Source organism: Echiichthys vipera, assembly GCF_963691815.1.
Source record: "Echiichthys vipera genome assembly, chromosome: Y".
Lineage (NCBI taxonomy): Eukaryota > Metazoa > Chordata > Actinopteri > Perciformes > Trachinidae > Echiichthys > Echiichthys vipera.
Genome location: NC_139849.1, coordinates 8,574,082 through 8,589,331, shown reverse-complemented (window position 1 = coordinate 8,589,331; position 15,250 = coordinate 8,574,082).

Sequence of the window (15,250 nt, the reverse complement as noted above, 5' to 3'; positions counted from 1 at the left end):
ATTGGCTCTCATTGGCTTCTAATTGGCTGGCCTCTGATCTGCTCATACAGAGCTGGCTTCTGATTTGCTCAAACAGATCAGTCATCTGATTTGCTCTTACAGAGCTGGCCTCTTAACGGCTCTCACTGGCCTCTTATTGGTTCTTACAGAGCTGGCCTCTGATCTGCTCTTAAAGAGCTGGCTTCTGATTTGCTCTCACAAAGCTGGCCTCTGATTGGCTCTTACAGAGCTGGCTTCTGATTTTCTCTCACAGAGCTGGCCTCTAATTTGCTCTTACAGAGCTGGCTTCTGATTGGCTCTCACAGTCCTCTGATTGGCTCTCACAGAGTTTGCCTCTGATTGGCTCTAACTGACCTCTGATTAGTTCTCACATAACTGGCCTCTGATTGGCTATGACTGAGCTGGCACCTGATTTTCTCTTACAGGGCTCGCTTCTGATTGGCTCTCACAGGGCTGGCCTCTGATTGGTTCTCACAGAGCTTGCCTCTAATTGCTTCTCACAGAGCTGGCCTCTGATCTGCTCTTTCAGAGCTGGCTTCTGATTGGCTATCCCTGAGCTGGCCTCTGATTGGCTCTCACTGGTCTCTGATTGGCACTCACTGGCCCTTGATTGGTTTTGTTAGAGCTGGCTTCTGATTTGCTGTCACAGAGCTGGCCTCGAATTTGCTCTTACAGACCTGGCTTCTGATTGGCCCTTACTGGCCTCTGATTGGTTCTCACAGAGCTGGCTTCTGATTGGCTCTTAAAGTGCTGCTTCTGATTGGCTCTCACATAGCTGGCCTCTGATATGCTCTAACTGGCCTCAGATATGTTCTCACAGAGCTGGCCTCTAATTGGCTCTAACTGGCCTCTGATTGGTTCTCACAGAGCTGGCCTCTGATTGGTTCACACAGAGCTGGCCCGTGATTTGCTCTCACTGGCTTCTGATTTTCTCTCACAGAGCTGGCCTCTAATTTGCTCTTACAGAGCTGGCTTCTGATCGGCTCTCACATAGCTGGCGTCTGATCGCTCTAACTGGCCTCTGATTGGTTCTCACAGAGCTGGCCTCTGATTGGCTATGACAGAGCTGGCACCTGATTTTCTCTCACAGAGCTTGCCTCTAATTTGCTCTTACAGAGCTGGCTTCTGATTGGCTCTTACAGAGCTGGCTTCTGATTTGCTCTCACTGGCCCTTGATTGGTTTTGAAAGAGCTGGCTTCTGACTGGCTCTTACAGAGCTGGCCTCTGATACGCTCTAACTGGCCTCGGATATGTTCTCACAGAGCTGGACTCTGATTGGCTCTCACTGGCCTCTGATTGGCTATGACAGAGCTGGCCTCGGAATTGGCTCTTACAGAGCTGGCTTCTGATTGGCTGTCACTGGCCTCTGATTGGTTCTCACAGAGCTGACTTCTGATTTGCTCTTATAGAGCTGGCCCTTGATTGGCTCTCACTGGCCTCTATTTTCTTCTCACAGGGCTGGCCTCTGATTGGCTCTCAATGGCCTATGATTTGTTCTCACAGAGCTGGCCTCTGATTGGCTCTCACTGGCCTCTAATCTGTTCTCACAGAGCTGGCCTCTGATTGCCTCTCACAGAGTTGGCCTCTAATTGCTTCTCACAGGGCTGGCCTCTGATTGGCTCTCACAGAGCTGGCCACTGATTGGTTGTTACAGAGCAGGCCTTTTAACGGCTGTCACTGGCTTCTGATTTGTTCTCACAGAGCTGGCCTTTTAATTGCTCTGACAGAGCTGGCCTCTGATTGGCTCTCACTGGCCCTTGATTGGTTTTGAAAGAGCTGGCTTCTAAATGGCTCTTACAGACCTGGCCTCTGATACCTCTAACTGGCCTCGGATATGTTCTCACAGAGCAGACCTCTGATTGGCTCTCACTGGCCTCTGATTGGTTCTCAAAGAGCTGGCCTCTAATTTCTCTCACTGGCCTCTGATTTGCTCTCACAGAGCTGGCTTCTGATCTGTTCTTAAAGAGCTGGCGTCTGATTTGCTCTAAAAGGGCTGGCCTCTGATTGGCTCTCACAGAGCTGGCCTCTAATTTGCTCTTACAGAGCTGGCTTCTGAATGGCTCTCACTGTCCTCGGATATGTTCTCACAGAGCAGACCTCTGATTGGCTCTCACTGGCCTCTGATTGGTTCTCAAAGAGCTGGCCTCTAATCGGTTCTCACAGAGCTGGCTTCTGATCTGCTCTTACAGAGCTTGCTTCTGATTTGCTTTTACAGATCTGGCTTCTTATTGGCTCTCACAGGGCTGGCCTCTGATTGGTTTTCACAGAGCTTACCTCTATTTGCTTCTTACAGAGCTGGCTTCTGATCTGCTCTCACTGGCCTCTGATTGGCTCTCACATAGCTGGCCTTTAAATCGCTCTATCTGGCCTCAGATATGTTCTCAAAGAGCTTGCCTCTGATTTGCTCTTACAGAGCTGGCTTCTGATTGGTTCTCATAGTGCTGGCTTCTGATTGGCTCTTACAGTGCTGGCTTCTGATTGGCTCTCATATAGCTGGCCTCTTATACGCTCTAACTGGCCGCAGATATGTTCTCACAGAGCTGGATCTCACAATCAGAGGCTCTCACTGGCCTCTGATTGGTTCTCACAGAGCTGGCCTCTGATTTCTCTCACTGGCCTCTGATTTGCTCTCACAGAGCTGGCTTCTGATCTGTTCTTAAAGAGCTGGCGTCTGATTTGCTCTAAAAGGGCTGGCCTCTGATTGGCTCTCACAGAGAGGGCCTCTAATTTGCTCTTACAGAGCTGGCTTCTGAATGGCTCTCACTCTCCTCTGATTGGTTCTCACAGAGCTGACTTCTGATTGGCTCTTGTAGAGCTGGCTTCTGATTGGATCTCACATAGCTGGCCTCTGCTTGCTCTAACTGGCCTCAGATATGTTCTCACAGAGCTGGACTCTGATTGGTTCCCACATGGCTGGCCTCTGATTGGCTATGACAGAGCTGGCCTCTAATTTGCTCTTACAGAGCTGGCTTCTCATTGACTCTCACTGTCCTCTGATTGGTTCTCACAGAGCTGACTTCTGATTGGCTCTCACAGGCCTCTGATTGGCTCTCAAAGAGCTGGCTTCTGATTGACTATGACCTAGCTGGCACCTGATTGGTTCTTGCCATGCTCGCCTTTGATTGTTTCTCACAGAGCTGTCTTCTGATCAGCTATCTGAAGAACTTGCCTCAAATTGCTTCTCACAGTGCTGGACTCTGATCTGCTCTTACAGAGCTGGCTTCTGATTGGCTCTCCCTGAGCTGGCCTCTGATTGGCTCTCACTGGTCTCTGATTGGCACTCACTGGCCCTTGATTGGTTTTGTTAGAGCTGGCTTCTGATTTGCTCTCACAGAGCTGGCCTGTAATTTGCTCTTACAGACCTGGCTTCTTATTGGCCCTTACTGGCCTCTGATTGATTCTCACAGAGCTGGCTTCTGATTGGCTCTTACAGTGCTGCTTCTGATTGGCTCTCACATAGCTGGCTTCTGATACGCTCTAACTGGCCTCAGATATGTTCTCACAGAGCTGGCCTCTGATTGGCTCTAACTGGCCTCTGATTGGTTCTCACAGAGCTGGCCTCTGATTGGTTCTCTACGAGCTGGCCTGTGATTGGCTCTCACTGGCTTCTGATTTTTTCTCACAGAGCTGGCCTCTAATTTGCTCTTAAAGAGTTGGCTTCTGATCGGCTCTCACATAGCTGGCCTCTGATCGCTCTAACTGGCCTCAGATATGTTCTCACAGAGCTGGCCTCTGATTGGCTCTAACTGGCCTCTGATTGGTTCTCACAGAGCTGGCTTCTGATCTGCTTTTACAGAGCTGGCTTCTGATTTTCTCTTAAAGAGCTGGCTTCTGATTGGCTCTCACTGGCCTCTGATTGCTTTTACAGAGCTGGCTTCTTATTGGCTCTCACAGGGCTGGCCTCTGATTGGTTCTCACAGAGCTTGCCTCTAATTGCTTCTCACAGAGCTGGCTTCTGATCTGCTCTCACTGGCCTCTGATTGGTTCACACAGAGCTGGCTTCTGATTGGCTCTCACATGGCTGGCCTTTCAATCGCTCTATCTGGCCTCAGACATGTTCTCAAAGAGCTTGCCTCTGATTTGCTCTTACAGAGCTGGCTTCTGATTGGCTCTTACAGTGCTGGCTTCTGATTGGCTCTCATATAGCTGGCCTCTTATACGCTCTAACTGGCCACAGATATGTTCTCACAGAGCTGGTCCTCACATTCAGAGGCTCTCACTGGCCTCTGATTTACTCTCACAGGGCTGGCCTCTGATTGGCTCTCACAGAACTGGCCTCTAATTGCGTCTCACAGAGCTGGCTTCTGATTTTCTCTCACAGAGCTGGCCTCTAATTTGCTCTTGCAGAGCTGGCTTCTGATTGGTACTCACATAGCTGGCCTCTGATACGCTCTAACTGGCCGAAAATATGTTCTCACAGAGCTTGCCTTTGATTGACTCTAACTGGTCTCTGATTGGTTCTCATAGAGCTGGCCTCTGATTGGCTCTCATAGGCCTCTGATCGGCTCTCAAAGAGCTGGCTTCTGATTGGCTCTTACAGTGCTTCTTCTGATTGGCTCTCACATAGATGGCTTCTGATATGCTCTAACTGGCCGCAGATATGTTCTCACAGAGCTGGCCTCTGATTGGCTCTAACTGGCCTCTGATTGGTTCTCACAGAGCTGGCCTCTGATTGGTTCTCACAGAGCTGGCCTGTGATTGGCTCTCACTGGCTTCTGATTTTCTCTCACAGAGCTGGCCTCTAATTTGCTCTTACAGAGCTAGCTTCTGATCGGCTCTCACATAGCTGGCCTCTGATCGCTCTAACTGGCCTCAGATATGTTCTCACAGAGCTGGCCTCTTATTGGCTCTAACTGGCCTCTGATTGATTCTCATAGTGCTGGCCTCTGATCTGCTCTTACAGAGCTGGCTTTTGATTGACTCTCACTGAGCTGGCCTCTGATTGGCTCTCACTGGTCTCTGATTGGCAATCACTGGCCCTTAATTGGTTTTGACAGAGCTGGCCTCTGACTTGCTCTCACAGGGCTTGCCTCTGATTTTCTCTCACAGACCTGGCCTCTAATTTACTCTTACAGAGCTGGCTTCTGATTGTCTCTCACTGGCCTCTGATTGGTTCTCACATAGCTGGCCTCTGATACGCTCTATCTGGCCTCAGTTATGTTCTCACAGAGCTGGCCTCTGATCTGCTCTTAAAGAGCTGGCTTCTGATTTGCTCTCACAAAGCTGGCCTCTGATTGGCTCTCACAGAACTGGCCTCTAATTGCTTCTTACAGAGCTGGCCTCTAATTGCTTCTCACAGAGCTGGCCTCTGATCTGCTCTTAAAGAGCTGGCTTCTGATTTGCTCTCACAAAGCTGGCTATGATTGGCTCTTACAGAGCTAGCTTCTGATTTTCTCTCACAGAGCTGGCCTCTAATTTGCTCTTACAGAGCTGGCTTCTGATTGGCTCTCACTGTCCTCTGATTGGTTCTCACAGAGCTGGCTTCTGATTGGCTCTTATAGAGCTGGATTCTGATTGGTTCTCACATAGCTGGCCTCTGATCGCTCTAACTGGCCTCAGATATGTTCTCACAGAGCTGGCCTCGTATTGGCTCTAACTGGCCTCTTGTTGGTTCTCACAGAGCTGGCTTCTGATCTGCTTTTACAGAGCTGGCTTCTGATTTTCTCTTAAAGAGCTGGCTTCTGATTGGCTCTCACTGGCCTCTGATTGCTTTTACAGAGCTGGCTTCTTATTGGCTCTCACAGGGCTGGCCTCTGATTGGTTCTCACAGAGCTTGCCTCTAATTGCTTCTCACAAAGCTGGCTTCTGATCTGCTCTCACTGGCCTCTGATTGGTTCACACAGAGCTGGCTTCTGATTGGCTCTCACATAGCTGGCCTTTCAATCGCTCTATCTGGCCTCAGATATGTTCTCAAAGAGCTTGCCTCTGATTTGCTCTTATAGAGCTGGCTTCTGATTGGTTCTCATAGTGCTGGCTTCTGATTGGCTCTTACAGTGCTGGCTTCTGATTGGCTCTCATATAGCTGGCCTCTTATACGCTCTAACTGGCCACAGATATGTTCTCCCAGAGCTGGTCCGCACAATCAGAGGCTCTCACTGGCCTCTGATTTGCTCTCACAGGGCTGGCCTCTGATTGGCTCTCACAGAACTGGCCTCTAATTGCGTCTCACAGAGCTGGCTTCTGATTTTCTCTCACAGAGCTGGCCTCTAATTTGCTCTTGCAGAGCTGGCTTCTGATTGGTTCTCACATAGCTGGCCTCTGATACGCTCTAACTGGCCGAAAATATGTTCTCACAGAGCTTGCCTTTGATTGACTCTAACTGGCCTCTGATTGGTTCTCATAGAGCTGGCCTCTGATTGGCTCTCATAGGCCTCTGATCGGCTCTCAAAGAGCTGGCTACTGATTGGCTCTTACAGTGCTTCTTCTGATTGGCTCTCACATAGATGGCTTCTGATATGCTCTAACTGGCCGCAGATATGTTCTCACAGAGCTGGCCTCTGATTGGCTCTAACTGGCCTCTGATTGGTTCTCACAGAGCTGGCCTCTGATTGGTTCTCACAGAGCTGGCCTGTGATTGGCTCTCACTGGCTTCTGATTTTCTCTCACAGAGCTGGCCTCTAATTTGCTCTTACAGAGCTAGCTTCTGATCGGCTCTCACATAGCTGGCCTCTGATCGCTCTAACTGGCCTCAGATATGTTCTCACAGAGCTGGCCTCTGAAAGGCTCTAACTGGCCTCTGATTGGTTCTCACAGAGCTGGCCTCTTATTGGCTCTAACTGGCCTCTGATTGATTCTCATAGTGCTGGCCTCTGATCTGCTCTTACAGAGCTGGCTTTTGATTGACTCTCACTGAGCTGGCCTCTGATTGGCTCTCACTGGTCTCTGATTGGCAATCACTGGCCCTTAATTGGTTTTGACAGAGCTGGCCTCTGATTTGCTCTCACAGACCTGGCCTCTAATTTGCTCTTACAGAGCTGGCTTCTGATTGGCTCTCACTGACCTCTGATTGGTTCTCACATAGCTGGCTTCTGATACGCTCTAACTTGCCTAAGTTATGTTCTCACAGAGCTGGCCTCTGATGGCTCTAACTGGCCTCTGATTGGTTCTCACAGAGCTGGCCTCTGATTGGCTCTCAATGGCCTCTGATTTGCTCTCACAGGGCTGGCCTCTGATTTGCTCTCAAAAAGCTGGCTTCTTATTGCTTCTCACAGAGCTGGCCTCTGATCTGTTTTTAAAGAGCTGGTGTCTGATTTGTTCTCACAGGGCTGACCTCTGTATGGCTCTTAAAGAGCTGGCTTCTGATTGGCTCTCACTGAGCTGGCTTCTGATTGGCTCTCACTGGTCTCTGATTAGCACTCACTGGCCCTTGATTGGTTTTGACAGAGCTGGCCTCTGATTTGCTCTCACAGGGCTGGCCTCTGATTTTCTCTTACAGAGCTGGCTTCTGATTGGCTCTCACTGGCCTCTGATTGGTTCTCACATAGCTGGCCTCTGATACGCTCTAACTTGCCTCAGTTATGTTCTCACAGAGCTGGCCTCTGATTGGCTCTAACTGGCCTCTGATTGGTTCTCAAAGAGCTGGCCTCTGATTGGCTCTCACTGGCCTCTGATTTGCTCTCACAGGGCTGGCCTCTGATTTGCTCTCAAAAAGCTGGCTTCTAATTGATTCTCACAGAGCTGGCCTCTGATCTGTTTTTAAAGAGCTGGTGTCTGATTTGCTCTCACAGGGCTGGCCTCTGATTGGCTCTCACTGTCCTCTGATTGGTTCTCACAGAGCTGACTTCTGATTGGCTCTTATAGAGCTGGCTTCTGATTGGCTCTCACAGAGCTTTCCTCTGATTGGCTCTAACTGGCCTCAGATTGGTTCTCACAGAGCTGGCCTCTGATTGACTATGAAAGAGCTGGCAACTGATTAGCTCTTACAGAGCTTGGTTCTGATTTGCTCTCACAGGGCTGGCCTCTGATTGGCTCTCACAGAGCTTGCCTCTTATTGCTTCTCACAGAGCTGGCTTCTGATCTGCTATTACAGAGCTGGCTTTTGATTTTCTCTCACAGAGCTGGCCTCTAATTTGCTCTTACAGAGCTGATTTCCAATTGTCTCTCACTGGCCCTTGATTGGTTTTGAAAGAGCTGGCTTCTGACTGGCTCTTACAGAGCTGGCCTCTGATACGCTCTAACTGGCCTCGGATATGTTCTCACAGAGCTGGCCTCTGATTGGCTCTCACTGGCCCTTGATTGTTTTTGAAAGAGCTGGCTTCTGATTGGCTCTTACGGAGCTGGCCTCTGATACGCTCTAACTGGCCTCGGATATGTTCTCACAGAGCTGGCCTCTGATTGGCTCTCACTGGCCTCTGATTGGCTATGACAGAGCTGGCCTTGGATTGGCTCTTACAGAGCTGGCTTCTGATTGGCTCTTACTGGCCTCTTATTGGTTTTCACAGAGCTGGCTTCTGATTGGCTCTTACAGAGCTGGCTTCTGATTGGCTCTCACATAGCTGGCCTCTGATTGGCTCTAACTGGCCTCTGATTGGCTCTCAAAGAGCTGGCTTCTGATTGGCTATGACAGAGCTGGCACCTGATTTGCTGTTACAGGGCTGGCTTCTGATTGGCTCTCACTGGCCCCTGATTGGTTCTCACAGAGCTGACTTCTGATTTGCTCTTATAGAGCTGGCCCTTGATTGGCTCTCACTGGCCTCTATTTGCTTCTCACAGGGCTGGCCTCTGATTGGCTCTCAATGGCCTATGATTTATTCTCACAGAGCTGGCCTCTGATTGGCTCTCACTGGCCTCTAATCGGTTCTCATAGAGCTGGCCTCTGATTGCCTCTCACAGAGTTGGCTTCTAATTGCTTCTCACAGGGTTGACATCGAATTGGCTCTTACAGAGCTGACTTTTGATTGGCTCTCACTGGCCTCTGATTGGTTTTTAAAGAGCTGGCTTCTGATTGGCTCTTACATAGCTGTCTTCTGATTGGCTCTCACATGGCTGGCCTATAATTGGCTCTCACAGGGCTGGCCTCTGTTTGGCTATGACAGAGCTGGCCTCGGATTGGCTCTTACAGAGCTGGCTTCTGATTGGCTCTCACTGACCTCTGATTGGTTCTCACAGAGCTGACTTCTAATTTGCTCTCATAGTGCTGGCCCTTGATTGGCTCTCACTGCCCTCTATTTGCTTCTCATAGGGCTGGCCTCTGATTGGCTCTCAAAGGCCTCTGATTTGTTCTCTAACTGGCCTCGGATATGTTTTCAAAGAGCTGGCCTCTGATTGGCTATGACAGAGCTTGCCTCGGATTGGCTCTTAGAGAGCTGGCTTCTGATTGGCTTTCACTGGCCTCTGATTGGTTTTCACAGAGCTGGCTTCTGATTGGCTCTTACAGAGCTGGCTTCTGATTGGCTCTCACATAGCTGGCCTCTGATACGCTCTAACTGGCCTCAGATATGTTCTCACAGAGCTGGACTCTGATTGGCTCTAACTGGCCTCTGATTGGCTCTCAAAGAGCTGGCTTCTGATTGGCTATGACAGAGCTGGCACCTGATTTGCTCTTACAGGGCTGGTCTCTGATTGGCTCTGACAGAGCTGGCCTCTCATTGGTTCACACAGAGCTGGCCTCTTATCCGCTCTTACAGAGCTGGCTTCTGATTTTCTCAACAGGGCTGGTTTCTGATTGGCTCTCACAGAGCTGGCCTCTAATTGCTTCTCACAGAGTTTGCTTCTGATCTTCTCTTACAGAGCTGGCTTCTGATTTTCTCTCACAGAGTTGGCTTCTAATTGGCTCCCACTGGCCTCTGATTGGTTCTCACAGAGCTGGCTTCTGATTGGCTCTAACAGAACTGGCTTCTTATTGGCTCTCACATAGCTGGCCTTTGATTCGCTCTAACTGGCCTCTGATATGTTCTCAAAGAGCTGGCCTTTGATTGGCTCTCAATGGCCCTTCATTGGTTTTGAAAGAGCTGGCTTCTGATTGGCAGTTACAGAGCTGGCCTCTGATACTCTCTCACTGTCCTCTGATTGGTTCTCACAGAGCTGACTTCTGATTGGCTCTTATAGAGCTGGCTTCTGATTGACTCTCACAGAGCTTTCCTCTGATTGGCTCTAACTGGCCTCAGATTGGTTCTCACAGAGCTGGCCTCTGATTGACTATGAAAGAGCTGGCAACTGATTAGCTCTTACAGAGCTTGGTTCTGATTTGCTCTCACAGGGCTGGCCTCTGATTGGCTCTCACAGAGCTTGCCTCTTATTGCTTCTCACAGAGCTGGCTTCTGATCTGCTATTACAGAGCTGGCTTTTGATTTTCTCTCACAGAGCTGGCCTCTAATTTGCTCTTACAGAGCTGATTTCCAATTGTCTCTCACTGGCCCTTGATTGGTTTTGAAAGAGCTGGCTTCTGACTGGCTCTTACAGAGCTGGCCTCTGATACGCTCTAACTGGCCTCGGATATGTTCTCACAGAGCTGGCCTCTGATTGGCTCTCACTGGCCCTTGATTGTTTTTGAAAGAGCTGGCTTCTGATTGGCTCTTACGGAGCTGGCCTCTGATACGCTCTAACTGGCCTTGGATATGTTCTCACAGAGCTGGCCTCTGATTGGCTCTCACTGGCCTCTGATTGGCTATGACAGAGCTGGCCTTGGATTGGCTCTTACAGAGCTGGCTTCTGATTGGCTCTTACTGGCCTCTTATTGGTTTTCACAGAGCTGGCTTCTGATTGGCTCTTACAGAGCTGGCTTCTGATTGGCTCTCACATAGCTGGCCTCTGATTGGCTCTAACTGGCCTCTGATTGGCTCTCAAAGAGCTGGCTTCTGATTGGCTATGACAGAGCTGGCACCTGATTTGCTGTTACAGGGCTGGCTTCTGATTGGCTCTCACTGGCCCCTGATTGGTTCTTACAGAGCTGACTTCTGATTTGCTCTTATAGAGCTGGCCCTTGATTGGCTCTCACTGGCCTCTATTTGCTTCTCACAGGGCTGGCCTCTGATTGGCTCTCAATGGCCTATGATTTATTCTCACAGAGCTGGCCTCTGATTGGCTCTCACTGGCCTCTAATCGGTTCTCATAGAGCTGGCCTCTGATTGCCTCTCACAGAGTTGGCTTCTAATTGCTTCTCACAGGGTTGACATCGAATTGGCTCTTACAGAGCTGACTTTTGATTGGCTCTCACTGGCCTCTGATTGGTTTTTAAAGAGCTGGCTTCTGATTGGCTCTTACAGAGCTGTCTTCTGATTGGCTCTCACATGGCTGGCCTATAATTGGCTCTCACAAAGCTGGCCTCTCATTGCTTCTCACAGCGCTGGCCTCTGATCTGCTCTTACAGAGCTGGCTTCTGATTTTCTCTTACAGAGCTGTCCTCTAATTTTCTCTTACAGAGCTGGCCTCTGATTAGTTCTCACAGAGCTGGCCTCTGATTAGCTCTCACTGGCCTCTGATTGGTTCTCACAGAGCTGGCCTCTGATTTGCTCTCACTGGCCTCTAATCGGTTCTCACAGAGCTGGCTTCTGATCTGCTCTTACAGAGCTGGCTTCTGATTTGCTTTTACAGAGCTGGCTTCTGTTCGGCTCTCACTGGCCACAGATTTGTTGTCACAGAGCAGGCCTTTGAACGGCTGTCACTGGCTTCTAAATTTATTCTGACAAAGCTGGCCTTTTAATATCTCTAACAGAGCTGGCCTCCAATTGCTTCTCACAGGGCTGGCCTCTGTTTGGCTATGACAGAGCTGGCCTCGGATTGGCTCTTACAGAGCTGGCTTCTGATTGGCTGTCACTGACCTCTGATTGGTTCTCACAGAGCTGACTTCTAATTTGCTCTCATAGTGCTGGCCCTTGATTGGCTCTCACTGCCCTCTATTTGCTTCTCATAGGGCTGGCCTCTGATTGGCTCTCAAAGGCCTCTGATTTGTTCTCTAACTGGCCTCGGATATGTTTTCAAAGAGCTGGCCTCTGATTGGCTATGACAGAGCTTGCCTCGGATTGGCTCTTACAGAGCTGGCTTCTGATTGGCTTTCACTGGCCTCTGATTGGTTTTCACAGAGCTGGCTTCTGATTGGCTCTAACAGAACTGGTTTCTTATTGGCTCTCACATAGCTGGCCTTTGATTCGCTCTAACTGGCCTCTGATATGTTCTCAAAGAGCTGGCCTTTGATTGGCTCTCAATGGCCCTTCATTGGTTTTGAAAGAGCTGGCTTCTGATTGGCAGTTACAGAGCTGGCCTCTGATACTCTCTAACTGGCCTTGGATATGTTCTCACAGGGCTGAACTCTGATTGGCCCTCACAGAGCTGGCCTCTAATTGCTTCTCACAGAGCTGGCCTCTGATCTGCTCTTACAGAGCTGGCTTCTGATTTTCTATTACAGATCTGTCCTCTAATTTGCTCTTACAGAGCTGGCTTCTGATTGGCTCTCACTGGCCTCTGATTGGTTCTCACAGAGCTGGCTTCTGATTGGCTCTTACAGAGCTGGCTTCTGAACCGGCCTCTGATTGGTTCTCACTAAGTATACCTCAAATCTGCTCTCACAGGCCTCTGATTGGCTCTCAAAGAGCTGGCTTCTGATTGGCTATGACAGAGCTGCAACTGATTTGCTCTTACAGAGCTGGCTTCTGATTGGCTCTTGCCAAGCTCGCCTTTGATTGTTTCTCACCGGGCTGTCTTCTGATCAGCTATCTGAGAACTGGCCTCAAATTGCTGATTTGCTCTCACTGGCCTCTTATTGGTTCTCACAGAGCTGGCCACTGATTGGCTCTTACTGGCCTCTAATCGGTTTTTCACAGAGCTGGCCTCTGATTGACTCTCGAAGAGCTGGCTTTTGATTGGCTCTTATAGAGCTGGCCTCTGATTGGCTTTCACTGGCATCTGATTCCTTCTCACTGAGCTTGCCTATTATTGGCTCTCACAAAGTTTGCCTACGATTGGCTTTCATCCAATTGACCTCTGATTGTCTCTCAAAGAGTTTGCTTCTGATATGCTCTCGCCGAGTAGGCCTTTAAATCGGTCTCCGAGAGCTGGCATCTGATTGTTTCTCACAGAGCTGTCTTCCTATTGGCTATCTGAGAACTGGCCTCTGATATGCACTAAAAAAGAGTTTGACTCTGATTTGCTCTCGCAGAGTTGGCCTCTGATTGGTTGTCACAGAGCAGGCCTTTGAATGGCTCTCACTGGCCTCTGATTTGCTCTCATAAGGCTGGCCTCTGATTTGCTCTCATAGGGCTGGCCTCTGATTGGCTCTCACTGGCCCCTGATTGGTTCTCACAGAGCTGACTTCTGATTTGCTCTTATAGAGCTGGCCCTTGATTGGCTCTCACTGGCCTCTATTTGCTTCTCACAGGGCTGGCCTCTGATTGGCTCTCAATGGCCTATGATTTATTCTCACAGAGCTGGCCTCTGATTGGCTCTCACTGGCCTCTAATCGGTTCTCATAGAGCTGGCCTCTGATTGCCTCTCACAGAGTTGGCCTCTAATTGCTTCTCACAGGGTTGACATCGAATTGGCTCTTACAGAGCTGACTTTTGATTGGCTCTCACTGGCCTCTGATTGGTTTTTAAAGAGCTGGCTTCTGATTGGCTCTTACAGAGCTGTCTTCTGATTGGCTCTCACATGGCTGGCCTATAATTGGCTCTCAAAAAGCTGGCCTCTCATTGCTTCTCACAGCGCTGGCCTCTGATCTGCTCTTACAGAGCTGGCTTCTGATTTTCTCTTACAGAGCTGTCCTCTAATTTTCTCTTACAGAGCTGGCCTCTGATTAGTTCTCACAGAGCTGGCCTCTGATTAGCTCTCACTGGCCTCTGATTTGTTCTCACAGAGCTGGCCTCTGATTTGCTCTCACTGGCCTCTAATCGGTTCTCACAGAGCTGGCTTCTGATCTGCTCTTACAGAGCTGGCTTCTGATTTGCTTTTACAGACTTGGCTTCTTATTGGCCCCTCACATAGCTGGACTTTGATTCGCTCTATCTGGCCTCAGATATGTTCTCACAGAGCTGGCCTCTGATTGGCTCTCACAGGCCTCTGATTTGCTCTCAAAGAGCTGGCTTCTGATTGGCTATGACAGAGCTGAAACTGATTGGCTCTTACAGAGCTAGCTTCATATTGGCTATTGCCAAAGTCGCCTTTGATTGTTTCTCACAGAGCTGTCTTCTGATCAGCTATCTGAGAACTTGCCTCAAATTGCTTCTAACAGTGCTGGCCTCTGGTTGGCTCTCACTGGCCACGGATTTGTTGTCACAGAGCAGGCCTTTGAACGGCTGTCACTGGCTTCTAAATTTATTCTGACAGAGCTGGCCTTTTAATATCTCTAACAGAGCTGGCCTCCAATTGCTTCTCACAGGGCTGGCCTCTGTTTGGCTATGACAGAGCTGGCCTCGGATTGGCTCTTACAGAGCTGGCTTCTAAATGGCTCTCACTGACCTCTGATTGGTTCTCACAGAGCTGACTTCTAATTTGCTCTCATAGTGCTGGCCCTTGATTGGCTCTCACTGCCCTCTATTTGCTTCTCATAGGGCTGGCCTTTGATTGGCTCTCAAAGGCCTCTGATTTGTTCTAACAGAACTGGCCTCTGATTAGCTCTCACTGGCCTCTGATTGGTTCTCACAGAGCTGGCCTCTGATTTGCTCTCACTGGCCTCTAATCGGTTCTCAGAGAGTTGGCTTCTGATTGGCTATGACAGAGCTGGCACCTGATTTGCTCTTACAGGGCTGGTCTCTGATTGGCTCTGACAGAGCTGGCCTCTCATTGGTTCACACAGAGCTGGCCTCTTATCCGCTCTTACAGAGCTGGCTTCTGATTTTCTCAACAGGGCTGGTTTCTGATTGGCTCTCACAGAGCTGGCCTCTAATTGCTTCTCACAGAGTTTGCTTCTGATCTTCTCTTACAGAGCTGGCTTCTGATTTTCTCTCACAGAGTTGGCTTCTAATCGGCTCCCACTGGCCTCTGATTGGTTCTCACAGAGCTGGCTTCTGATTGGCTCTAACAGAACTGGCTTCTTATTGGCTCTCACATAGCTGGCCTTTGATTCGCTCTAACTGGCCTCTGATATGTTCTCAAAGAGCTGGCCTTTGATTGGCTCTCAATGGCCCTTCATTGGTTTTGAAAGAGCTGGCTTCTGATTGGCAGTTACAGAGCTGGCCTCTGATACTCTCTAACTGGCCTTGGATATGTTCTCACAGGGCTGAACTCTGATTGGCCCTCACAGAGCTGGCCTCTAATTGCTTCTCACAGAGCTGGCCTCTGATCTGCTCTTACAGAGCTGGCTTCTGATTTTCTATTACAG